The sequence below is a fragment of the Syngnathoides biaculeatus genome, chromosome 14 (genome assembly GCF_019802595.1).
Source record: "Syngnathoides biaculeatus isolate LvHL_M chromosome 14, ASM1980259v1, whole genome shotgun sequence".
NCBI lineage: Eukaryota > Metazoa > Chordata > Actinopteri > Syngnathiformes > Syngnathidae > Syngnathoides > Syngnathoides biaculeatus.
This window is the reverse complement of record NC_084653.1, coordinates 25,646,070-25,673,562: the sequence shown is the minus strand read 5'-3', so window position 1 is coordinate 25,673,562 and position 27,493 is coordinate 25,646,070. Positions and strand designations below refer to the sequence as shown.

The 27,493-nt window shown below is 45.0% G+C and overlaps 1 protein-coding gene across 10 annotated transcripts in view; it reads right to left on the bottom strand.

Annotated features, from left to right (window-relative positions):
* Positions 1 to 26,978, bottom strand: part of sox1a (SRY-box transcription factor 1a) — a 95,096-nt gene extending 68,118 nt beyond the window's left edge. For 9 of the 10 annotated variants that reach the window (XR_009798131.1, XR_009798137.1, XR_009798133.1 and 6 more), the window contains exons 1-3: positions 26,875 to 26,978; positions 25,013 to 25,052; positions 12,385 to 12,550 (exon numbers count right to left, since the gene is read on the bottom strand). The gene's annotated coding sequence lies outside the window, so the exon portion shown is untranslated. Of the gene's footprint in view, positions 1 to 12,156; positions 12,302 to 12,384; positions 12,551 to 25,012; positions 25,053 to 26,874 lie in introns of those variants that run through there. The other variant, XR_009798136.1, reaches the window with a different exon arrangement.
* Between the last annotated feature and the right edge of the window lie 515 nt (positions 26,979 to 27,493).

The following is a 27,493-nucleotide window of genomic DNA, read 5'->3' as shown; positions in this document are numbered from 1 at the left end:
AAAAATGCTATTCATTAACGATAATTTGACACCTGCATTAAATTGCTTTTTAATACATTAAAAAAAAAAAAAATCCAGCACCAAGCATTCTTATCCTAAAGAGCGGCGTACGAACCACATCAGAAAATCAATGATTTTATGAATCGCGTTCACCGAGCTCACGCTGGCCGCCGCAGCACGTTGGTGAAGCACTGCACTTGTGCTCTTGAGCAAAGTAAAGTTGTTCAACAATACTTTAACGGACGTGAAATCACCGCACGTGATCGTCGGTCTGCCCTCCCCGAATGCGATTTCCGTCAACAATGGGAGCTGGAGCGAAAGCTAAGAAAAGAGTCCGAGAAACGAGCTCTTTTACTCGCTACATTGTCCTCCAAAGAAAAGTGGAGTCCTTCAAAGAAGTGTAAAAAAAAAAGAAAAAAAAATGAAATAAAATAAAATACCACTCAACTTCATCAATGTTCTTGTTGAAAGAGGTAAAAGTGAGATGAACAGAGCATACTTATGCTGTCCCTGACCCCCGAAAGCGTTCTACGTTCGTCTCGGGCCAGCAGTGAACTCCCTCCCTCTTCACTAAGACACTTAAATCTAATTTTTTTTTTTTTTTTCTTTGACGTCGCTAAAGCTTCAACGACGTACATGTTTCCCGGCAAGGACAAAGACGCAAACAGAAGTTTGAAATAAAGGCCGCGATACACGAGCGAGAATCGCCCCATTTAGTAAGTACAATGTTTCCTGTTTCCGGGCACGTTCTGAGCTGCGTTTCAACTACCCAGCAGCTAAGAAAATGGACGGATTTCTAATCATAACAGCGCATTACACCATTTTGCAATAAATCCTGCAAAATTCCCACAAGAATTTGCTTGATGATGGGTAGTTGGTACTGGCCGCACTATGAGACCATTTTTTTTTTTTCAAAGTCATATCTCTCATGAATAAGAACCGTATTGCAGTTTGACTTCCCTTTAAAAATAATGCTGCGCTATCATTTCGAAACGTTCTCTCTCACATCGCTTATTTTTATTTAACTGGTTTACAACCTCAACTCAAAGAGTTATTTTATGATTTTGTTTGCATGGGAAGGGCAATTTCTTACAAACAAGCAAACAACAAATACATGATTCTGATTTAGTCCATAAAACTGTAAATAAATGCACACAAATAATGAAATGATGAAGAAATCAAGCTTTTGGAACGCGCATTATATTATGCGCTCAAGCCGAGAAAATTCTGGTCGGCGATTGATTGATGCTTGCTCTTGGCGTGTGACGTGAAGCGTGAGAAATTGGTCATTAATAAAAGGTCCGTTTGTGCGCCAAAAATCTCGATCATCCCGAGTGTTCAGTGATGAACGCCACCCGCCGCACGACGCGGCGACCGTGTTGGTTCAAGGACCCACGGGAGGCCCTCATGACTACTGAGGTTATTTGCCAGATCATTGAAAATAAAACGTGCGTAAATAACGGATAAATATGAATCCCCGGGCTGTCCGAGCCGGCCTGGTGGTATTTAAAACGGCGGTCGGAAGACTCACGCGGACAAGTTGATTAAAAATCACTTAGCGGAGAATGCAAACAAAGCTGTCAGCCACTGGCTTGCCCTTGGGACCGGGAAGGGGGCGAGGGGGGGGTTGGGCGAGTGGCGGCACTGGAGGGTGGGGGGGGGGGGTTCTTATGAGTCAAAAGACAAAATGTAACCTTTTTGACCGAACATTTAGCAGAGCTTCGGGATCATATTGCGGCGATGCATCTCGGCCAAAGAGCCGTTTATGATAAATTGCTTACAATTATTGAACATTAACATTTTAGACACGGCTCTCCCGCAATGTTGCAGCAGATGGGAAATGGAAACATTTCGCAAAGGTTCTGTGGCATTCGCAGAAGGTGGTGGATGGAATTTGTCCTTCGAGAGAAGCCTCGCTGCGGCCGGGTGACGACCGTTCAAGAAAACATTTTGATCATTCCAATGATAATATCGGAATTATGAATACCTGCAAATGTGTCCACTGTTATGAGGCTATCAAAGTGTGATTTTGCCCATAAGGAGCACTGATGACAAAAAGACAATTTGGGATGACAAGCGATGCATTCTTCATTACACGTTTACCGTAATTTCCGGCCTACGAGCCGCAAATTTTTTTTCCACACGCTTTCAATCTTGCGGCTTATTTGTGCATTTTTCTAACGGCCAAAAGGGGGCACTCTAGCGGAAAAGGTAAGAGCGAGACCGGTGGAATATATGTGCCGAGGAAGTGAGTTTTACCAGCCATGTTAGTGCTACGCTGGCGTTAGCACTGTGCTAGCATGTTGCTGCTTTGCGACTGCCGTGTTTTAGTGATTTTTTTTTTTTTTTAAACTGGCCCTATCAGCGTCACGCTAGCGTTAGCGTTAAACTCTTTCTGTGTACCATCTTTCTTTGTTAATATCTCGTGTTTCAATGTGGGCACTTGCGTCTTTTACACAGCTGCGGCGTACGTATGTACCAAATGGTATTTCCTTTACAAATGTACTGGGCGAGGCTTATAACCAGGTGAGCCCTGTAGGCCGGGAATTGGAAAAACTGGTAGTCCTCAGTGAAATGATCTAATAAATGCTAATGTTTTTTGGGTTATATGAAAGAGTTAACTGCTCGCTTGAACTCTGCTGCCAACCAAAACAGCAGCACCTACCAAGGCACCGAGGCCGTTTTTCAAACGATATCTGCAGTCTTCACGTTGTCAAACATTTCGCTGCCCACAATTGCCGACAATCGTTTGTTGTGTGTTGATGACGGGGATGCCGAAATATCAGACTCGGCAACAAAAAACAGAGGTGTCAAACTCGAGGCCCGGGGCCCAAATCCGTCCTGCCACGTGATCTTGTGTGGCCCACAAAAGATATTCTGATTCCTGTTAAAGTATGGACCAAGACATCTTGACCAGAATTTTACATGGTTATATGTATTGATAACCTTTAGATATTACAAAAAAAAATTCTTACAATTTTTTTTTTTCTTGTAACTTGAAAAATTGAACAAACTATTATCCTTGACTTCTGATTTTACAACTAGTCAGCCGACAATTTGTGGTATATATGTGATAATATGACAAAGCCTCTTGGCTAAACTCCAACAAAAGCGCCTCCGGCACCCCGCGCCTCCATTGCGTGGCGCAGATTTCATTTGCACCAAATCCAACTCAATTCTCAGGCCAACAGAATTCATTCTCGGGGGTGGGGGGGCGTGGCTCTTAAACCGCAAATGCCAACAAATGATGACCGTTGCCGTTTTGCAACAACCCGTTACAGCCAGATTTGACACAGACGCACACGCGTTCACAGCTGCCGGTGACAAGGGTTGGCCGGCCCGGCCCCCAACGGTCTCCTGGCCATCATCAACAGATGGTCGGCCCCCACTGGGTTCGCATACTCAGGCTAGAGCACGTCAACATATACACACACGCACGGACGGACACTTGTGCGCCTGAAACGTGAGCCTCTGAGCCAGAGAAGAGTAAAACATTAGGGGTAAAGAGATTGAACCTTGAGGCACACCAAGAGCAGCTTCTAGTGTGTGCTGCACGGGCAGGCTTGTCGTGACATTGACGATAGTTAAGAGTTGCCATTCATCTCGAGAATGTGTTCATCATACGAGAGTTTGGATGGAATATTGACTATACAAAGCGAATATTAAATTAAAATTTCAACATTCATTTCTCTCGCGGTCTTTCAGAAGCAAATTTTCACAGTCGCTACACATTAACAGATGACTGATTTTGTCTTCTGTTAACCGGGCATGCGTGTTTCTCGGAATGCGTGAGGAAACCGGTGGACTTATTTTTAAAGGGAAGTCAAACTGCAACATTGTTATTATTCATGAGAGATATGAATTTAAAAAAAAAAAAAAAAAACCTTTAAAATGGTCTCATAGTGGGGCCAGTACCAACTACCCATCATCAAGCAAATTCTTGTGGGAATTTTGCAGGATTTATTGCAAAATGGTGTAATGTGCTGTTATTATTAGAAATCCGTCCATTTTCTTAGCTGCTTATCCTCACGAGGGTCGCGGGGAGTGCCGGAGCCTATCCCAGCTGTCGACGGGCAGGAGGCAGGGGTGCACCCTGAACTGGTCGCTAGCCAATCGCAAGGCACATAGAGACAGACGACGGTCGCCGTCACAATCACACCTATTGTCAATTTTCGAGTGTCCGATTAATATTGCATGTTTTTTGGGACGTGGGAGCTAACCGGAGTGCCCGGAAGGAGGAAACCCTCGCAGGCACGGGGAGAACGTGCAAACTCCACACAGGCGGGGCCGGGATCGAACCCTGGTCCTCAGAACTGTGAGGCCAGCTGATCCATCGAGCCGCCAACGTTGAATTATTGAAATATTTTCATATAACCTTCTCCAAAATGGGTTAGAAAATGACATGAATTTGATTTGATTTAATAATGATTACAATTTGTTTCTGGGGTTATTTTTCTATCGTTTTTTTTTTTTTTTTTTAGTTGAAGTCCACATTTGACTTATTTTTTTCCAGTAGGTTTATTTTAGGATTATGTTTTTATTTTTTTTTTTTTTTTTTAAACATGAGTGAAATTTATTTGTTTCCTGTTCTGTCTTCTGAATCACATTGGAATACATGTTTGGTATTTTTTTTTTTTTGTCAAATTCCGGAATGGTCTGGCTCGCAAAATTGTTTTGTTTTTCACTAAAACATAAACCCCAAACTAATAATCCAATTTGTGGTTCCTTTACTTCAATTTTTCCAGATAAACATCGTCGGACGCCACCGGTGGCCGCGATCCTTAACGCCGTCGAACGTACGGTACCGACACACGAGCGCGTCTGTCGTCAAGTGCGCGTCATCTTTTATTTTTATTTTATTTGTATTTTTTTCTTCCATGAGTGAATGCAAAGCAGCAGAAACCGCTTTTAATGGATTCGTATTCTATAGCGCGCGCGGAGGACGAGGCCGCACGGGAGTACGCGACACAAACAAAACGGCGTAGGTGCGAAGAAGCAAGGCGAGACGCGTCCCTGATGACGGCGGCCGAGAAATTGACTGGACGACGCCGTGGGGTTCATCAAAAAAAAAAAAAAAAAAAAAGAAAGAGTGACAATGGCGAGAATGATGAATATAAAAATCTGCTCGGACCCCCCCCCCCCAAGTGTCCCCCTAAAGGGGCCTTTTAAGGGTCAACTGGGTGTCAGCTACATTGTGACAAGCGAAGAAAGGATGGACGTAACCTTGCTTCGTGTCTCCATGAATTATACATACACGCCCTCTCACAGGTTACACTCCGTCAGCCTCTCGGGTTAACCCCCCCGCCTCCCCCGCTCCCCCCGTCCCTCGTCTCCGCCGCATCGCCGTGAGCCTCCATCTTATTTCCCCGACCCGTACGCGACAGAGGTGGGCGCGTCGTTGCGCAACAGACACCGAAACAGCCGGTACTGGACCGGCCGCCGCGACCGGGCTCCGACGTCGCAGCTGCGACGGGCGGATTTGGACCCCCCCCCCCTTCCCCCCATCATCCCCCCCCCCCAACCCCCCCGCTTGGCCCTCGGCAACACGACGAGCAATCAGAGGGGCTGTCAAAGCGCTGACTGACGCGTCCACGCCCAGCCCGCCGCGGACTTGACAAATTACCCGGCAAAAGTCAGACAGATCACGATCGAGTAATCTTCCATCTGGTTCACACGGGGGTGGGGGTTGGGCAGGGGGTCTTGCAGGGTCGCTTGCCATTTTTGTTTTTTTCCAGAGCGCCACAACAGAGCAACTCTTCGATAAATTGGGATGCACGTTACATACGTCGAGATGCTACCTTAGTGAAGGACGGAATATGTAATTTACTTTAAAAAAACTGCCAAAATCGGAAGACCGCGGATTTAGAGACGGAGCCGACAAACGACCCACAACAAGGTATTGTTTTAAACTCCTTTTACAACATTACCCTTGAAAATGAAAAGGTCTTACAAATTACTTGAGCTTTAAAAAAAAAAAAAGAAAAAAATGAATCTGAGGACGATTGTGCGTCGCGAGCCATAAAAGTACCAACGTCGGAGATAATTTGCGATATCGCAGTCACCAAATACTTTGCCACTGAGTGTCTTGTCGTGCAAAATGTTGATCGTTTTGATCGATTCAACTTGATCCCATCCCATCAAAATGTTATTTTAGATCTATATAGAAAATGGCGGCACGGTGGAACCGCTGGTAAAGCGTTGGCCTCACAGTTCTGAGGACCCGGGTTCAATCCCGGCCTCGCCCCGCCTGTGTGGAGTTTGCGTGTTCTCCCCGCGCCTGGGTGGGTTTTCTCCGGGCACTTTGGTTTCCTCCCACGTCCCAAAAAACATTCAACATAAATCGGACGCTCTAAATTGCCCCTAGGTGTGATTGGGAGTGCGCCTCGTTGGCTCTACGTGCCCTGCCATTGGCTGGCAACCAGACTCCCCGCGACCCTCGTGAGGATAAGTGGCACAGAAAATGGATGGATGAATGGATGGATGGATTAACAGATATATATATATATATTTTTTTTCAATCTTTGATGTCTTTTCATTGGGTTTGCATAGCATCATAGCATGATGGAACGGTGTATCAGCATTGGCCTCACAGTTCTGAGGTCCCGGGTTCAATCCCGGCCCCACCTGTGTGGAGTTTGCATGTTTTCTCCAGGCACCCCGTTTTTTTTTTTTTTTTTTTTTTTTGTCGCTTATCCTCACGAGGGTCGCGGAGAGTGCTGGACCCTATCCCAGGTGTCAAGGGGCAGGAGGCGGGGTACACCCTGAACTAGCCAGCCAATCGCAGGGCACGTAGAGCCAAACAACCAGTCGCACTCACAATCACACCGATGGGCAATTTCGAGTGTCCTATAAATGTTGCATGTTTTCGGAATGTGGCAGGAAACCGGAGTGCCCACCGCACAGGCAAATGAGGAGAACGTGCAAACTTCGCACAGGCGGGTCCGGGATTGAACCCCGGGTCCTCTGAACTGTGAGGCCAACGCTTTACCGGCTGATCCACCGTGCCGCCCAAACAAATAATATCAACTAAATTCAGAAGCTATGCCAACAAATCCAGCGACATCTCAGATCAGCCCTCGACGCATCGACAACCTGTTGAATCATCGTCCGACACTTTCAATTTACTTTTAAAAGCATTTCAAGAGAAACCGCCCGCCCCCATGGGCTCCATTTTTGCAGAGGCAGTACGTTGCGGGGGCCGCACGTCAACCCCCCCCCCCCTCCCATTTCAAGACACACTTTAGGAACACGCAAGCAGAATCAAAGTCTCGCGAACGAGTAACGGAACGGTGATTAAGTCCACGCATTTCTCTGATAAAAGGCTAAGGTAAAAAAAAAAAATGGAAATAGATGGAAGAATTTATAAATGTATGAATAATGACAAAAAAAAAAAAAACATGCCGATGACAACCCAGGCCAAGCAAACGCAGCATCCAAAGACTGAAGCCAACGTGAAGATGCATATTTGTACAAAAACGTCACCATCGTCAAACGGCTGCAGAAAAAGTTTTTTTTTTTTTTTGTTTGTTTTGTCGCCGCCGCATAACCGTGCGATCACTCGTCTCCCGCGTGTCTCCCGTCCGTTCGCGTTTACCTGCGGCGGAGGTTTGTGGGGGGGGGGGGTTGGCGCTGCCGCCGCGCACACGTCCAAATTGCACACGCGCATGCACGGGAGCACAAAAAAAAGAGGGGACCCCCGCCGGGAGAAAAAGAGCTACAGTACTGCCGACATCAACATTGGCCTAGATAAACACAATACACACAAAAGAGTCACGGCATGAAAACAACCCTCCATCTCAGCATCAGTGCACTTATCTACTCATAAACATAGGGACAAATCAATTCAGTGAGAAACACTTTCTCCCCCCCCCTCGCTCGCTCACTCATTTGAAATTACAGCTCTCGGAGCAAAAACTAGCATGATAGCATAGGTCAAATTCACTAACCTCCTCTCTCCATGGCAACAGCTTCCAGAAGCTCCACGCTTTATTATTTTCCTCTGGCTAAAGAGCTACAATTTTTTTTTTTTTTTTTTTTTTTTTCCCCCCCCCCCCACCAAGCGTTTGCTCATCTCCGCATTTGCCATTCCTCCACCCGAGCGAGCCTCTCCAGGCCGCAGTTTTAAAATGAATTTTTTTCTATTCGAAATTGGACCTGCCTATCAACTTTGGAATATTTTAATGTCGTATTTTTGCACCCAAAAACGTTTGTGTTTTCAGTTTCAATTATTCCTTCATCACTTCAACAGTTTTGGTTCGTCCTAAACGGGAGTTTCTACACAAACTTTCCACAGAGCTGTGCTTTTACATTTTTAATTTCCATAATCCCCCCTACCCATTGGGTAGCACTTTTTTTTTTTTAATATAAAAAGGCAAATGTTTGCAAAAAACCTCACCTATATTTATTTTTTATTGAACTCATCAAATATAGTCAACACATTTGGATTTTTTTTCCCCCCCATTCGTGCTTTATATTCATATGATATCATCTGTTTCAGTTGGATGTCTTTATTTTTGCAAAAATGATGTGTGTATGCAGAAACTCCGCGAAGTAATACATAATTTTGGGTTTTCTGCAATCTTCTGCAGTCAGTACTGTGATATTTTTGTACAAACCGCACGCACGCTACAGTTTAGTGGCTCAATTGATTTCCAACGCCATTTTTCTTTTTTTTTTTTTTAGGCTGATCATTTTATTTGTTTTGGAACCCAAACTGCTCTCCCCCCCATTTTTTGTTTTTACATTTCTCCAGTAGCCCATTTAGCAATTTTTTTTTTTTTTTAAATTGATGCTTTTGCCCAAAATTTGCTTTTCTCTCTCTTTCTTTCCATGGGAACTTTTTTAGCCAGAATTTTATTAAAAAAAAAAAAAAAAAAGTCTGTTGCTCTTTTTCTCGCCCCCCCCGCCACCCCAACTGTAATAATTTACACAGACATCACCAATCTCTCTCCTTTTTTTTTCCCTCCCGCAAACCGGCTTTTAAATGTTTTCCCCTCGCCGCTACCTTACCCCGCAAACGCACCTGAGCACTCGACATGTTTTCATTTTCAATTCCTGCTTTTCAACGCCGCGCTTAGATGTCGGCTTTGCGCTGGAATGCGCGCCGCTCCGGAACCGGCACGCATACTCCGATGGCGCACGCGTGCGCTCTCACGGCGACGGGCGCGAGCGCCTCGCGGCTCCCCCTTTCCGCCGTGACCCGTATAATCAGTGTCACATTAGCAACACAACAAATCAAACGCTGCCAGTCTGCCTCAAAAGGCACGCGCGCTTAAGGTGCGCGCCGCATGTCCTCCATCACGTTCCCAGCTGGCCACCGCGCGCCGTGTCAAACAGATGCTAATTAATATGATAACTAATACCCATTACACAACACGCGGGTCTCCAAAAGCGCTAATTTAATTTCCTCTTATTTAAAAGCGGAGAGGTGAGATGAATTAGAAGGAAGGAGAGAAAGGGAAGAAGAAAAAAAAAAAAAAGAAAAAGACAGATCTTCCCGTTTTGTCTCGCAGCCAACGAGGGTGAGTGGCTGGTTTGATTCGAATCGACTTTCATGCTATTATCTATAATAATAATATAATAAAATCATGTTAGGTGGTACAAAAACTTAAAAAAAATGATGAAAGCAGAGAAAACCTAAAAGATTGCTGGAAGAAAATAAGAGCAGTTTAGATTTTGTTTTGCTTTGTGATGCAAGAAAATAAAATAAAATAAATTGAAAAATATATTAAATCTATTAAAAATAATATCAATAATGGGTAGGGTTAGGGTTACCATAACCCTATAAAGATAAAAAAAATAAACACTGCACAACCTGCAAAAAATAATGAGGTGGGATATTAATCTCTTTTCAGAAATGAATTTACCACAATATTTTTTGTGGGAATTGGTTTGGAACTGCATCGTATCATACTGACTTTTTTTCAATATATAATATATTTTGCTCCTCGTGCGTCGCGATATAGTTTGAGGAAACCACAATCTTGGAAACAGTTCAAAACAAACACAGTATTAACATATTATTAAGCAGATAGTCATTGAAAAATACGAGCAGTTATTTTCAATAGACTAATTTTAATAGCCCTCATGATCCAAGTATCATGGGCGAAAAATGCTGGTTTCAAAAACCTCGAACAAGTTTGATTCATATTTGAAATTTTGATGATTTCAGGATACTTTTTACTAATAATTTGGGCAGATTTGATCCCCCAAAAACATTTCAACTATAGCTTAGCAACAAATAGCGACAGGTTTTTAATCGGCCTTTCTTTTTGTTCAATTGGATAAACTGCAAGGTAGTAAAATCAATCAAATGAGTTCGGTGGAGGAAAATGAAAGATGAAAAGAATACAAATCAACACGAATCCAACTCTTGTATCTGGATGTTACCGGCGGAGGGAGGGTCGGGGGGTGGGGGGGGTCTTACGGGGCGGGGGGAAAAAGAAAACAAGAGCGTAGACGAGAAGAAGGAAGAAATGGAGTAGGAGGAAGGAAGGAAGCGAAAGGAAGAGAAGCGTCGAAGATTGGGGTGACGGATGGGGGGGGGGGCCCGTTTTGACTTGAAGGAAGCTAGGGGCGGGGCGGGGGCAAGCTCAGATGTTCGGGCTCCAGCTGACATCGGCGGGCCCGAGTTTATGAGATGTGGTGATTAGTCAAAACGCTTCTAATCAATCACACATTCACGCCGGTTCCTGCTCCGTTGCGCCACACTAATTGGTCTATTCTGCAGCAAATGGAGGGGGTGGGGGGGGGGGTCTGTTACCCTCACTGGGGCGACAGGGGGGAATAGTGGGGGGGGGGGGTGTCACGTGTGTGTCAAACATGCACGCTACCGTACATCTCTTCGGCTCCGGAGTCTGTATCAGATTCTTTTAAAAAAAAAAAAAAAGGTCAAATTGAGACAGATTGGATTTAAGCAGCGACGGAGCCGCATCAACAATAAGTCGAGAATGCGATCCTCCAGGGTGGGGCGGGGGCACGTGGAGAAGAGGCCTAAATGCAATTTAAGTTTGTTGAGTATTTAGATAATGTCTCCTAATGTAATGGCCCACTGTATTAATAGCCGGTCGTCACAATGCAGCAGCAGCGCCACCAACGTCTGAACGGGGGTACTGCAGAACCACGGCTGGCTCGCTTGCTTTCCTCCACCCGGATGAGACGGCGGACGCGAGAAAAGAACTTTCTGGTCAAGCGTAGCGCAATGATAGTCAAATGACATGCCAGGATTGGTTCCTTTTTTTTTTTTTTTTTAAACATCTCAAACATGATTTACACCGCATAACGTATTGGAATAAAAAGCGTATGAGAAAATGGATTCAAAATCTTCCAACCTCATTTGACCTTTCGGGGGATTCTCCATTATTATATTCTAAATGAGTCTTTGAAAAATATCCACGTCATTTATCACCGCTTTCATTTTTGCACGTCTCTGCCGAAAATCTGAGGATAATATTTCCCGATTCTAAAGTCATCACAGTAACACGGTTAAGAATAGGAAATGTTCAGCTGGTAGGGTTTGCTGACGTGATTATGACATAATTAATGCTCCGAGGTTCCATTTGGGTTTTAGAGAGTCTTTTTCTGTTAAATCGCAAAAAAGGCCTCAGACTACTTGCATAATGTAGCCAGTGGGATTATTTATGTTTATTTATATTTATTTTTTTGTACAATTATTATATTATTATTTATTTCTGGGGATTCTCTATTATTATATTTTAAATGAGTCTTTGAAAAATATCCACGTTATTTATCAACTCTTTCATTTTTGCGCGTCTCTGCCAAAAATCTGAGGATAATATTTCCCGATTCTAAAGTCATCACAGTAACACGGTTAAGAATAGGAAATGTTCAGCTCGTAGGGTTTGGTGACGTGATTATGTCATAATTAATGCTCCGAGGTTCCATTTGGGTTTTAGAGAGTCTTTTTCTGTTAAATTGCAAAAAAGGCCACAGACTACTTGCACACGTAGCCAGTGAGATTATTTATGTATTCATTTTCCTGGTTGCAAAGGGACCGAGAATGTTATGGTCTGGCAAAGTCAACTGCCCGCTGTACTGTGTATTGTGGACTCGGACACACGCGCGAGTGAGCGTAGCACAATTGGCCGGGTCATCGCGGGCCGTGGCGCTCTCAGGGTGAGTGGCGCTGGTTAGCGGCGCTTTGCGTTCAAGAGCGGCACAAGAGGACGGTTCACTCAAACGCGCGACTGCCGCTGCCTAAATGTTAGTCTCTGGCTTTGGCCGCTTTCGGCTGAGGGGGCCGCCGCGCAATCATTTCGCCGCGTGAGCGCGGGAGGGGAAGCTGTTTGGGGGTAAATAGAGCCGCAATTATTCTTTTAACCTCGCTGGAGTGTCACTGGCGGCAACACTTCAGTGGAAACTCACCAAGGTGTGAAAAACCGCAGCGCGGACGGAGCTCAACATCCCACAGCCGACGGTCGTTTTTTTGTCTTCTTGAGACGGCAAAACAAGTTGGGAGGGAGTCGACGGCGCCTCTGCTGGCCGTCGCGCGGTACCAATAGCGCCGATTGGTCATCTTTTGGGCTGAACTCTGGGAAGACATGAACGTGCGTTGCGTTACATCATAACATAAGATGCATCTGATATTTTGACTCTGTAAATGTGTTGAATGGAGCATTTAATCATCGCTTGGCCATAAAACAAAATCTCTCATTTATTCCCCGCACCATAAAAACATAAATAAATAAATCTGGCTTCTGATTTGATGAAGCAAATTGCAATCAGACATCACTAAAAACAGGTTCAGCTTTTTGTGTGTGTTTTTTTTTTTTTTTGTCGGATATTTCATTAATTTCTCCTAACACCCAACAAGATTTGGAAATATTCCACAGAAAGAATATAAACGAAAATTGTTTTTCTTCACAGATAATATCTCCATCACCTCTATTGGCTGAACGTCACGTGACCAAACCCAGAAAACAAGTTTGCGGTCTTCCCGTGCATGCCGGTAGCAGCAAAATAATAATCTCTGGGGTTGGTGTCTTCGTACAAAAGTTGAATGAATATTACTTATTTGCTTTATAAATATCTGGCTAATGTTCAGCGTCCACCGGGGCTGCTTTCCTGCCACACGGAAAACGAGACGACGCGATTCCGCTGGGGTTGTCGCCTTCGTTGTGGGAGTTAAAGTCGCTTTTTTTGCAACTTTTTTTGTTGTACAGCGACTGCACTTTTGTAATATTGTCTCCCATCTGCTCACATCAATGTTGTCAATGCAAGCAGTGCACTTTTTAAGTCGAGACACAATTTGAACTATAAAAGCCACAAAAAAAATATATATATATATATATATATATATTATATATATTTTTTTTTTTTTTTTAAATTGTCATTTCCAATCATTTCTTTTGGGCCCCATAGCTCAGTGGTTGGAGGATTAGTGTCAAACTCAAGGCCTGGGGGCCAGATCCGGCCCCACCGCATGATTCTATGTGGCCCGCAAATGCAAATCACGTGTGTCAAATTCCACGATTCTTGTCAAAATGTGTACCAAAATGTCAAATTGTCATATCATGAATGACAGCAATGAGATTTTGCAAGCATTTTTGTGCTGCTAAACATCAACAATAGCAGAAAAACCCATTATCCTTGATTTCTGATTTCAAAACGAGGGTAAATATGACGAGTTTATGGATTCAGTCATAACCGCCGTCTGAGGGGAAACCGGAACTACATTGGCGGCCATTGACAAAGATGAGTTTGACACCCCTGGGTTCGAGCATTGGTTTGCTACACCGGGGGGTCGTGAGTTCGTATCTCACTGGGGGCCTCTACTCCCCGAGAGGGGCTTGCGTCGGGAACGGGGCATCCGGCGTAAAAACTGTTGCCAAACAAATATGAGCGTTCATCTGAGATGTCGCGCTGTGGCGACCCCTAAGCGGACAAGCCGAAAGAAACCTTTATTTCAAATAACTTATTGAATTGGGGAAAATACAGATATTGTATATAGATGGTTATTACATTTTCCAACCATTTATAACCTCAACTACACATTGTTTTGACATATATCAATTCATTGAATTCCGTGTGCGACAGGAACACTCATACACGTGCATAGGTAGTACACTTTTTTCTTTTAATTCAACATTTACGCCAAATAGTGTCAACCGCGCCCCCCCCCCCCCCCCCCCCCACTACACATGCTCACACACGCGTGCGCAAAACGCAGACAAAAGTAGCCGAGCATCAGTTCAGGGATGCTCCTGAGCGATTTCTGCCTTTTGTAGCGTCAATGATATCAACCGCCGGTAAATAAATAAACAGACAGCAATCTCAGAGACGGCGGTCGGATGAAAAGGATCGTCGGCACTTCAAAATCCAAATAAAAAGTGCATCATATTCAAGAAGAAATGTTACGCACACGCGCGCGGGCTAATAATGTTATCGGCTGCGATCACCAGCTCAGCAGATCTCAAACCGCATGTCAGCCATGATAAGTCGCACACATCACTGACGGAGACGAGAGTTTGTGTGGCCCTTGTCAATAGGACGTTGAGGGTTTTGCCACTAATGACCAGTGTAGAGATAAGAGAGGAGAGGTTAATGTGTTGCTGTGGGTGATCAAGATAAAAACGATCCCTTCAAGCTCGCACACAATGACACAGCGAGCGACAGAAAGAAAGAAAGAGACCTACAGACCGCCCAAAGCCCAGGTGAGGATTTTTTTTTCCCCCTCTTATTAAATACATAAAAAAACAAGCCTTCCGATATTCACTCATACAGTATTTAATGCGCGTCGTAATTAGATTCATTCACGGGGAGTCGGGCATAGAAAAAGCACCGAACGTGCTAAAAGGTAAGTGCAGATTTGCGCTGAATGCGTTATCAGCGCGCGGCAAATATATATGAGGCTGTCTGGCAAACAAAAGGCCTTCGTTTGGGAGCCTCCTTTTGTGCGTAGGTGCGCGTGCACGTGCGCGCGTGCACGGGGGGCCAGCCACAACATTAGGCACGCACGAGATCCAAGGTATTCCTTCAAATAATATGTTTTGCATTAAGGTCTTGTGTACAAACGCACTGCACCCGAAGAAGCGTTTCGAATACTTTTCCATCCATTCACAGGGATGAGCATAATAAACGATGGGGGGGGGGGGGGGGGGATTGCGCGGAATCAATTGCGGATCGATGGCGTCTTCGAGGCGACCGGCAGAGGTGATGTTGATGCACTCTCAACTAGCGACACGAAAAAAAAGGGGGATGGATTTTTGTTGTTGCAGTTGAAAGAGAACAAGAATATTTTTCGATATTTCCAAAGTAAAGAATTTGCCATTGAATGGTTCGCGCCGGGTCCTTCGGCTCCCTCCCAAATTCTCAAAAGCGAGCAATTGAAGGTTCACTGACGGCTAAATGATGCAAAAGTGTGACCGTGAACGACGGGATGGATTGATGAGGAGAGTGTGATTGCTCAATTCCGGTTACCAAATGAAAATATTACACAATATGACGCAGGGTAGGAATAATATTCAATTAGTCGATAGACAAGACGACAACATGGCATAAGATTTATTTGTTAACATGGAATTTTATATTCTTCTTGAAACAATTTGCAAAAAAAAAAATATGACAGACTAGTGTTAGGGGGGGGGGATAATACATAACACTCTCTGAAGCAAATAAAATTTTGCAGAGAGAAAAATCCGATATTTTCAGAAAATGATACTCTGGACTTCAAATCTTCGATTATATTAAACCTGTTGCAAATTTGCAACCCCTGCCCGGAAAGGGTTAACAATAGTGCAACTAATATGCAAAATTCAATATGAACTACATCAACGAGTGGAAGGGTTTCATTCCGGGTTCTGCCTTAAAAAATGTGGTAAAAAAAAAAATAATAATAATAATAATAATAATTTGAGAAAGGATATCACTGGATTGATGGAAATGTTGTGGTGGGCCTGTCCCAGTTCTATTGTACACCACCATGAGCTAAAAATCCCAACAATAATGCAGCTAAATTGTTCATTTAATACAGCAATCATATGACGTCAATCGATATCTTTGTTCGGTCAATTCTTGCATTTGATATTAAAAATATGTGCAAGCGTACCTAATATTGTGGCTTGTCAGCGCACACACAACCAGTGGCTTCCCTGTGAATGAAAAGTAGCATAGCCCCCTCCCTCCCCCCCCCCACCCCCCCCACAAAAATCCTCCCCCACGTCCTTCATCCCCCATCTGCGTGGCCGGCCGGCCTGGGTCGTCTGACATTTGGACACTTGTCAATCATCTCTTTCAATAGCCCAAACGGCAGGAAAAATGGAGTCGGGGGGTCAGAAACTCGGCGTATCGCCATGGCAACAGCTGCATTGAAGTTCATAGCCTGCTGGGACTGCAGCGCTAAGTGTGTGCGTGTGCGTGTGCGTGCGTGCGTGCAGGAAAGTCCATTTTAGTTTGCGCTTCAAGGGTGTGCGCGCGCCGCCTCGTGTGTCCAATTGTTCGCCGTCAGCAAGAGGCAAATACGACTCCCCCAAGCCTTTTTTTTTTTTTTTTTTTTTTTTTTATCCCCCCGGCGTTCATACACCTCTCACCTCGCAACCTCACACGCCGTTTCTGCCTTTTTCACCCTCACTTCTCTTGTCCGCACTTTTTATTTACACTTCGCTGCTCCGCACGGCGGGTCAGGGGATCAAGGCCCCCGCAGGATGTACAGCGTCCCCCCGCGAAAAATGAGCACTTAACCCCTGACCTCTCCTTGCCTCACCGGCGCGCTTCACCTCGCAAGCTCCCCCCGAAGCAGCCTCGAAGGATAATTATCGTGGGTTCTGCGTTTGGCGTCGGAGAACTCCAAGCGACTGGAAATGTGCGCTAGCGCCGCGTACTGATCCGAAGAACGATCGCGCGGTTCCGTCTGTTCGGCGGTGACGCAAGACAAACATGACTTGACTAATCTTCAACAAACCAGTACAAGGAGTCTTCGGTCTACGACTGAGATCCGTTCCCACAATAGCGACTTAACTCGTATTTGGACTGAAGTACTGAAATACTTTGTATAAAAAACAAATATATTGAAATAAACAAGATGATGTACTTAGCATTACTGCTGAGAGGGGGATGAAGGAGAAGAAGGGGAGGCCGTGCTTCGCTATCGCCAAGGAACCTGGTCCTCAATCCTCTCCATCTCGACAAGTACCCAAGAACCTCGTTTTGTGATCAATGCGTCCGACATACGAGATAAACTGACAACCAACAGGCCACAGTCAAGGAAATACTTCTTTTTCGTTTCTGGTCAAGTCATATGAGAACTTTACTGATTTATAATCTTGTCCCAAAAATGGGACGTGTACTTGGGTTTTTTTTTTCTTAGTAGATCGTCCCAAAAACCAGAATCAGAATCAGATGAAAATCGTGACGTCCCAAAAAAGGGACGCTGCCCACGAATGGGTTAAGAATTCTAATCCTAAAATCCTTGCACTGGCTTCCAGTCATCTTTAGAATAGATTTGAAAGTTCTGCGACTGGTCTATAAATCACGATATGATTTAGGTCGTGAATACATGAAAGAAATGCTGACGGAATACGAACCCAGTAGCGCTGCGGGATCGACCGACTCGGGTCAAATAGCGGAGCGCGGAGTCCCAAGCAAACGTGGCGAAGCAGCGTTTAGCTATTATGCTGCACACAAATGAAATAAGTTGCAAATAGGGGTGAGGTCACCCCCGAGTGGGAATGTTTTGAAATCCAGGTTGAAAACTCTTCTTTTTTGCTTCTCATGCTTTTTAGGCGATATCCATATCTTTTTGATCATATTATTTGCACTCTTTGCGGTTTTAATTGTCTTTTTTTTTTATATTTTGTATGCCGTTTTAAATGTTTTATCTCTTTGTTTTCAAATGCCTTTCATAATGTAAAGCAGAATGTTTATGAAATGCGCTGTACAAATAAATTTGCTTTGCTTTAATTGTCAACCGACTGAAGCCTCGGTGGTGTTGGTGTCTCTCCTTCCTCCAATCTTTTTATGATCTTGAGCTTCGTTTCGCTGAGCAGAAGCATTTTTTGTGGCGGTAATGTCTAAAAAGGAGGCCGAAAAATGCGAAGACGCTCGAAGCGCACAAACACGGACGAGCATGAGCCAGACAAAATGGCGGACGGGCGTTGTAAAGTCGAAACGTCTCAGGTCAAGACAGTCTTAACCTGAGGACTCCCCGTACTGAAGTCGCACCTGCACTACATGTTTGTATGACAGACACAAAGCCAAATAACGGACATTTAGCGTGGCATTAGCTTAGCATGTAACGACGTATCCTTGCAACTTTGCGCAGAGCGGCTCATCATCTTGAAAGTCTGTCGTAAACCCCATGTACAATAAGTATATGTCCAGACCGCATTTTCCCCACTACAAGGCGCACCTGAAAAGCCTTTAATTTTCTCAAAAGCTGACGGTGCGCCTTATAATCAGGTGCGCCTTATACATGGATCAATATTGAGCCGTTAGTGGAGCTCCATCTAATGGATGCACGACGTAACCCCAGCCTCTACTCTAACGTCTATTCTATGCGCCTTATAACACCACGGTGCGCCTTATATATAGGAAGAGTTTTCAAATAGGCCATTCATTGGAGGTGCGCCTTATAGTGCGGAAAATAAGCTACTTTACAAGCCCTAAGGATCTTAAAATAAATAAATAGATAGATAAATAAATAAATACACAAATAAATAAATCTTCAGATCCCGCCACGGTCCACCTCAGTAAATTGGTCACTCTCTTTGTAAAACCTACAGCGCTTTTCATGTATTTGGACAACTTGGAAACATATTTTCATATTTCCCCACATTTTGGACTCAGATAACGGTGAGCAAAAGTCAAAAAGCAGGTTTAAAGCACAGCCGTCTCAAAATAGCAGTTCTGAACTGGACACACTTGAGGCTCATGCTGTGAAGAAAGTGTTACAGGACTGCAGAGAAAGAGAATCACAGACACAAAAGCAGTGGAAGAGAAAGAGGAATTATGTATTTCAGATGAAATATGGCCTCCTTTCACGTACCACCGTTTGAGGTTGGAATTTGATTGGTTAATTTTGAGCACAGTCACAGCCCCACTTTCAAGAGGTCGTGAACATTTTCCTCACTCTTTACTGTCACTCTCGATTTCTTTTCTTTTCTTTTTTTATAACTAAAATGAATTATGCGAGATACAGGCCACCATAATGACAAAAACAGTTTAAAAACTATATTTCTTGGGCTTTTTTTTTTTCATTAAAGAAACCCGACGTCGACTTTTACATCAGGTGTATTTCCATCCATTTTCTTAGCCGCTTATCCTCACGAGGGTAGCGGGATCGAGTCTATTTCATTTTGTAAAAATAAATACATTTTGGCGGCACGGTGGAGCAGCTGGTAAAGCGTTGGCCTCACAGTTCTGAGGACCCGCGTTCGATCCCGGACCCGCCTGTGTGGAGTTTGCATGTTCTCCCCGTTCGCCTGCGTGGGGTTTCTCCGGGTGGGCACTCCGGTTTCCTCCCACATCCCAAAAACATCCAACATTAATTAGACATTCTAAATTGCCCCTAGGTGAGATTGTGAGTGCGGCTGTTTGTCTCCGTGTGCTCTGCGATTGGCTGGCGACCAGTTCAGGGTGTGCCCCGCCTCCTGCCCGTTGACAGCTGGGACAGGCTCCAGCACTCCTATGACCCTCGTGAGGATAAGCGGCAAAGAAAATGGATGGATGGATAAATTTTAAAAAGCTCAAATCGGAAGTTAAGTTGCGGGTCCAACTACCAGACTTGTCTGTCGTCAACGTCAACTCCGCCGAAATCACTTTTCGCCACAGAAGCAGTCGGACTTATCGGCAGTTTTTTTGCAAGGTGGCGCCATCTATGGCAGCGGAGGGCGACCAGGAGAAGTATACACACCCGGAAAAGGCTGCCGAAAAAGCATTTCAGGTCTGGCGAATCCCACTTGTTTGCCAGCTTTCAATCTGCCAAGTATTGCGAGCATTTGCGTGCGCGTCGGGCCAGTTCAGTCTGCTGGTGGTCGGTGACAAAAATAGGGGATAATTTGTCCTCCCAGTCGAGAAAATCACTTCGATTGAGCCCGGGGGGGGGGGACAATCCGGTGACCTGTTTAGCGAACACTTATCACGGAGAGCCTCACCGCAGCTATTCAAGCGGCCGACGCAGGTTGGCGGCGGCACACAAACAGCCGAGCGGTCGCCGAAATCTCCAGCCCCAGACGCTGACAGCATGGGAGAAATCACTTTAATGACGCGCTCGAAAATTGCCGTAAAAATGTGTCGCTTTTCAAACAAATCTTGGCAGAAAATAATGGCACAATAGCTGCGTGGTACGAAAAAAAACACCCGCCCACACCACCACCACAGCCCGCCGGGGAGGACGAGTTGAAAAATATCAAAATGCAAAGAAAAAGAAAAAAAAAATGCTCTTTTTGCTCGCAAGTCTGCCGAGTTAAATCAGCCGCTAATAGCTGGTTGATGTGGATTAACAGGCTCCATTACACCCGATGCCCCACGGCTGCCAGAAACATGACACACACACCGCAGACCCCGTTCCCACAGATGGACAAGGCCTGACTGGAATAGCGTAATTCGAGGGGATAATTCGTGGATAATTTCAGGATAATCTTCAGACGGCAAACCCGTTCGGAGCGCCGCCACCCAAGTTTGCCCACAGCCTGATTAGCGGGCGCCCGGTGCCAGCCACTTGTAGTGACCAGCACCGCCAGCCGCCACTTTTGCGCCGCGCAAATAAACACAAACAAAGACCCCTTGGCGGAAGGCGGTGGGGGGTGGGGGTCTGGGGGGGGGGGGGGGAGATGTTGCATATGGCGCCCGCCTGCCTGCCAGTCACACAGACGGAAGGAAGTTCATCACGGCATTCCGGAGCCACCCTGAGGCTTTCCCGTTATGTGCTACTGCCATCGGGTGGTGGGAACCGGTTCATTTCAGACATGGTGAGGAGCCAAACCATAAAACATGAACATCACTACTGTAATATTCATCAGCATCACTCTTAAATCTTAAAAATGTGACACGCGGAATTGGCTGAACTCAAAGTTTCTGCCACGTTTAAAAAAAAAATGTATATGTGGTTGCATAATTTGAAATCATAGTTTATCTATTCACAAAACTATATCATGGGTGTCCTTTTTTTTTTTTTTTTTTTTGACAAGGCCGGTAACACGTTTTAACAAGAACATCCATTTTGTGACGCATAAACGCAGCTCGTCTAGACATGCAAAGAACAATTTTCTCTCCATAATTTCACGGTGATTTAAGATGTCCCAGTTTCAGAAGTAAAAACGGTTTGCTCCGCTTTCTGCTCTTTGCCAAGGTCCAATTTGGGAACATATTAATGATCGTCAAGAAACTGCTTTAACATTAGTCGGCTGTCTACGGATTGCTTGTGCTTTGGTTCTGAACGTCAGAACTATTCTGATGGAATACACGGCCAGAGGACAGCCCAGAATCCTGTAATATCAAACAAGCAATATTTTCCCAAAGTTGACACCCCCGCTGGAGCTCATCATGAAATATGTTGAATTTCCAATGCAAATAAAAAGAATTTGAATGGAATCGAATGCGGTGAAATGTGTTGATAAATGCTGACATCTAGAGGCAAAAACCCGCCATTGCATTTGCCTCCCATTTTACACCGCAAGGGCTTCTCTCAATCCCTCAAATAAATAATGAGGAAAACAATTATCTTCAAAAAAAAAAAAAAAAAAAAACGAAAATCTTGACTTCATGAATTCAGACATTAAATAATATTAAGAGTCCGTAGTAAAATATACAAAATAATGTTTTCCCCTGGAGACACAAACCTGACATTCATTTAAGTGCTGCTTTACAGTAAAATGGAATATTTTCTTAATCCTAAGTGGAATTAGTGGCTCGTGTGTCTTCACGTAATTCGAATGTAAACAACTTCAATCGAATTCATATGCTAACTAAGATAACATCAACATTACTCGTCAAACTTGTGCGCAAACGAACCAACGCACACTCCCCCCCCCCCCCCCCCCCCCCCAGATTACTCACCGCGAGTTACGACCGTAAAGTTGAGGCGCGCGATGTTCCCTCGGCGTTCAGGGAGACGCGGAGTGCGGCGATCGAGCGGCCGGCGCCGCGTGAGCATCACCCGCGGACCCCCTCACCCCACCTGCATCTTGATCCGCTTCGCTCCGCATCCACTTTTTTATCTGGCCTCAGCTCTCCCGCCTTCCCGGCACTTTTCCTCAAGCGAGCGCTCCGCCTCGACAACGCCATTGCAAATATTCTCCTATTCGGCGTCCGGTCCTCGCTCCCTCCCTCCCTCCCTCCCTTCCCTCCCTCCGCCTCGCCTCCTTATATATCCTCAGCCTTCCCTTTCCTTCTCCCCATCTCCGGCGGCATGAATATATTATTATCCGCACAATAGGGCCCCGCTTATTGTTTATGAATTACCAGCCGAGCGGCCAAACAAAGCCTATTTTCATAAGAAACCTCCATTTCATTTCAGCTCCAATTAGATTGGGAGGGGGCTGAAGAATAGCGGTCCTCGGGCCTCTCAGCCCCTGAGGATGGCAGGTCCATTCAGCCGCCTTCAATGGGGGCCTTATTGCTTCGCCGTACAAAAGAGCACGTGGACGAGCTTTCAGACGGAGAGAGCCGCCCCCCCAAAAAAATGACTGGGAGACGCTACTGTACAATAACAAATCTTTCAAGAAAAGGACACTGAGTGCTTATCCTCCCGTCCCATCAATTCATCCCTCGCTCCCGGCTTTCTTCTCCTCCGCCGCCGCCGCCGGATCGCGGACGTTAATGACGGCCGCTTGAAAAGGGGAGAAAGGCGGAGAGGAGAAAGAGGAAAAGAAAAGGGCTCAGTTTTCCACAATGCACGTCAAGCCGAAATGATCGCCGGCCGCTGAATGGCAGGAAGTGAGTCTCCTGTACGTACGAGAGCGAGCGCGTGCGCGCGTTTGATTGATTCCGTGCATTCAAAAGTGAAAGAAAGGGGGAACACGCCAGAAGAAGAAGACCTTGATGCTTTTCTATACAAGCCACAATGGTGGCGGCTTCCAAGTTGAGGCCGTCACTCCATCCTATGCGTGTGCATGTGTGTCCGTGCGCCAGACGCGCGATACTAATACGGCGCTTTTCCGCCTCCCTTCAAGTTCCTCAAGTAGCAGACAATTGAGAGAGACTTCCTGCTACGCCGGGAAAGTGAGCCCATAGCCGCATCTCCGACATTCCGTGAGATCCTGAAACTCAAAGCCCCGCCGCCATGCCGATAAACATTCAAAAATGGATATGGTCATGAAAACTAACATATCACATTCACTTCAAATGTCGAGAGGAAAAAATTTGTATGAGCGGAGGGCGCGTCACCCGTGCGCAAAGTTGCGGAAGTCTCATTCGACGTTCGAGTGGTCGCCATATCGGCTGCATCTTCTGTCCCTGATTGAAAACACGCTGTGCCACTCACTATGGGAGAGGAACAACCGAGATGTTCGGATTTTTCCGACACGGAAGCTCTTTTCAAAGAAGAGAACATCCGACAATCGAGTGAAGTGACCGGGGCAATATTACCCTAACGTTTCGAGCCATATTTAGATGATATGCGGATCACGGCCAAACCACGTCCCCGTCCGATCCTGCGAGCGACGACGACGCCGCAGCCAAACCGCCTCCCCGTCCGATTCAGCTCCACGGCGCAGATGACCCACCGCGGGTCCACCAATGACGGCTTCGGGTAGCACATTGACACATTAAACACCCCTGATTTACGGATTACGTTAGGCACTATTAGTACTGAAAGGTACATTCAGGTATTGGAGAAACACATGCTGCCATCCAAGCGACATCTTTTTCATGGAGGCCCTGCTTACCTCTGTAAGACAATACTGTACATTACAACAACGTGGCTGTGTAATAAAAGAGTTCGGGTACTAGACCGGCATGCCTGCACTCCAGAGCTGCGCATGTGCGGCGCATAATGAAGCGTAAAATACGACACCGGAGACCCCGGACTGTTGAACAGCTGAAGACGTACATCAAGCAAGAATGGGAAAGAATTCCACCTAAAAAAAACTCAACAATTTGACCCCATTGAACTCTGCCTAGCACAGAGGTTTTCAAACTGGGGGACATGCCTCCCAGGAGGTGCCGGCGTTATGACCGGGGGACTGCGGGGCTACTATGAACACTTTTCATGAAGTTACGCCCAGCAGATGGAGCTCGTTTTACCACCGAGCACTCAAGCCCACACCAGACAATAAAAATGACTGCATGAATTCAAGATTTTTTTAATTTTAGCAGAATTTTTTTTTTTTTTTGTAGGTTTTTGTTTATTCTGGGTGGTTTGGTAGTGTAATATTTTAACTGTAAAAGTGACCATTGCAGTGATTATCGGAGTTATGTTTGTTGTTCCTGTTTTTGATTTTCACAAGCTAACCATATGCGGAGGGGGGCGGGGGGTGTTTTATTTTGGCGTTCCGAAAAAAGTTTGGGAACCACTGGGCTAGCAACAAGTGACTTAGCAAAACCAAGAAAAACACAAAATCATATTTGATTTCACTTTTACAGTTACCTAGTCACACATTTTTGTTTTAATTTAGCACAAAAAAAAAAAAAAACCTTGACCAAATGTAGTCAACGTCCCGCGGTTTTGTCCGCCGTGATCCGCCTCATAGGTTGAATGTGAACAAAATGCGTTTTGTTCCCCGGGGGGGAGGCGAGCATATTCAGCGTCAAACAAAAGGCAACAGTTTTCATTACCCAACGAGTGGACAAGGTGAGAGTTACAGTGAAAAGGTTGACATCTGCGTTTATTCATACCGCCGAGGCCGGATCGGATAAGCCGACCCCCACAATACACAAAGCCTGTCACCGTTTGGACGGAGCACAATGGACTTCAATAGACCGGCCGCAAACACACACACACACACACACAAACACGCGGCGGCCGACATCCGGGCGTAGTACGATACGGCGGAGATACGATCACTCATTAACCGGCGGGCGACATGCGCATTAAAATAGGTCATTAAGGCCGACTTACCGGACTGGACACTTGATTGGGGACGCGAGCAAACATGATCCTGCAAAAAAGATCATCATTGTTAGAGTTTGCTGTGCTGCGGAAGTACCGAAAGCTCGTGACAATATTTTGACTTGTACCAGTCGCATCAATTTGTGCTCCGCAAATGTGTCTGATGAGATGATGAACATTAGTATGTATCTTAATATCATTAAAGTAAATATTACTGTCAACTGTTGGAGGACGCTTTTTTTTTTTTTTTTTCCTCCGCGTGTTAATTTAATTTCGGGTAGTGAGAATGTTGGTTATCCAAATACAGGCTGGAGACGATGAACAGTTTCTTCCAAGTTTTTACAGAACATTCCGGGAGTTATAGACGACGACTGTAGGAGCTCACAAGTGCACAGGTACAGAGAAAGCACACATCTTTCATCTTGTCAGAAGGGCGGACCATGGGCGGTATCGAACCTGTGGCACTTTCCACGAGACAAAGACTTTCTGTCTGAACCGCTTCTCGCTGGCAATGCAATACTACAAAGTTTCCAATATGCAGTTCAGCAAGGTTAGCCTACGTGCAGAGATGCGCGATATCGCTCGAGCGCACAGAACAGAGCCCCACTGAGAAATTATGCAGTCATGACTAAATATGGGCATAAGACACACTTCGCAACCCATAAAGTAACATGGATGCAGTATAAAAGTGTCAATTTCAGTTCAAAAAAACGCCTCAGTTTGGTCTTACAAGTGACCAGGCCGCTCTGAGAGCTCCTTGTGTTTGACCCAGTTTTGTATCCCCTTTTGTTCATATTTGGCTAAGACCGCCCACTCTCTTCTGATTGGTTGCCTTCGTGTGGAAGGCATAGCTAGCTCAGAGCGGAGAGGTATGCTAGTGTTCGCTAGTGATGTAGATAAGCCCAAGAAATTACAAAAACCTGATATCGGGCGTGTAGCCTGGAAAAACATCTGCGAGTCAGGAACGCTTGGATGACTTTCATTTACATTCCAAATGTTTACAGAGGAACCAACGAGCTCCCCCCCAAAAAAGAAAAGTTGGTTGGATAAAATATGGGACGTTTAATACGCGAGTTAATGTATGAATATTGCCGCAGTCGTCAATCATCTTTAGACAGAGAATGAAATGACTCGCTAATGCAGTGGTTTTCAAACTGGGGGGTGTCATGACAGTGGGGAGGGGTTATTCCCCCCCCCCCCCTTGACAAATTTCATCCAATTTTCAGCCCCGTCGCCCAACCCCGCTTTTACATTTTTTCAGTGCTAGCACCCCCACAGTCGTTAGTGACAATTTCAAGTGGGGGGGGGGGGGGCGGCGAAAAGAAGTTTTAAAACCACAGCATTAATGTGAAGTTGTGACGACATAAACTGAAGATCCACTACAGCAGTAATTCCCAACAAGTGTGCCGTGGGAAATTATCAAATTTCATACGTGGTCAAAATATTATTTCTTTACAACAATAATGTACATTTTTTCCTCTACCTGTGGCAGCGGCATATAAAGAAAAACCAACAAATACTCTTCTATTTAATAGCAGAATGTGGATAATTGACTGGATGCGCACTTTTTGCTTGGCGGTGTGCCGTAAGATTTTTCAAATTTTAAGATATGTGCTCAGTAAAGGTTGGGAATCATTGCAATTTATAATGCATTGCATGAGTTAAAGAAGTAAAACTGTAATCCAAAAAGACGATAAATGGTCACGTGAAGAAGAAAGTACAATTTGTAGCTGGCAAAGTTTCCTAAGGGGTGCCAGTAGTACGAATGCATTTCAGGATGATTAGTAGGTAAAAATACAGATTAATCGTATTTTGTCATACTACGACCTGCATAAAAGTATTAATTTCATTTTAATGCCTGAATAGCGTACCTTTCATCCGAGGAATACTGTCAAGGGTCCACAGCTGTGTGAATTTAGGTACCGGAAGTGACGTCGTTCAGGCTGGCCACGAGAAAAGGTGTACGGAAGTTTGGCTTTGTAGTTAAAAGTTACAAAAGTGTGACATAGTTCCCACTAAAATATCTATTTGTCAAAAAAAAGTTTTTTTTTTAAAAAAAATTGTGCTCCGTGTTTGACCATTAATGGTTTGTTTCCGGCAATGTGACTGAAAGCTGCTTTCTTCTATTGGCCACCAGATGGCAATATTTCGACTTACAAACTGGAATGCGTCTATAAAAAGTGAATTTCATTGGAAGTGAAACTGCACTTTCCACTGGAGTTCAGTATCAAGCATTAGTTTCTGGTGAGCCTTGAGTTTACATACATATTTTCATGTATTTATATTACTATACCTTGCACTTTAGTATGCACTGGTAGTGGAGAAGCTCTCCTATCTCGTTGAACGATGTGACGTATGATGACAATAAATGGCATTCATTTAACATAAAAAGACCTTTAGGAGACGGGAACATCTCAATAAATAACAAATACAGCAGAAAATTACTCATAAACATCAAGCCTAATGACTACATTAAAATAATTTCCATTG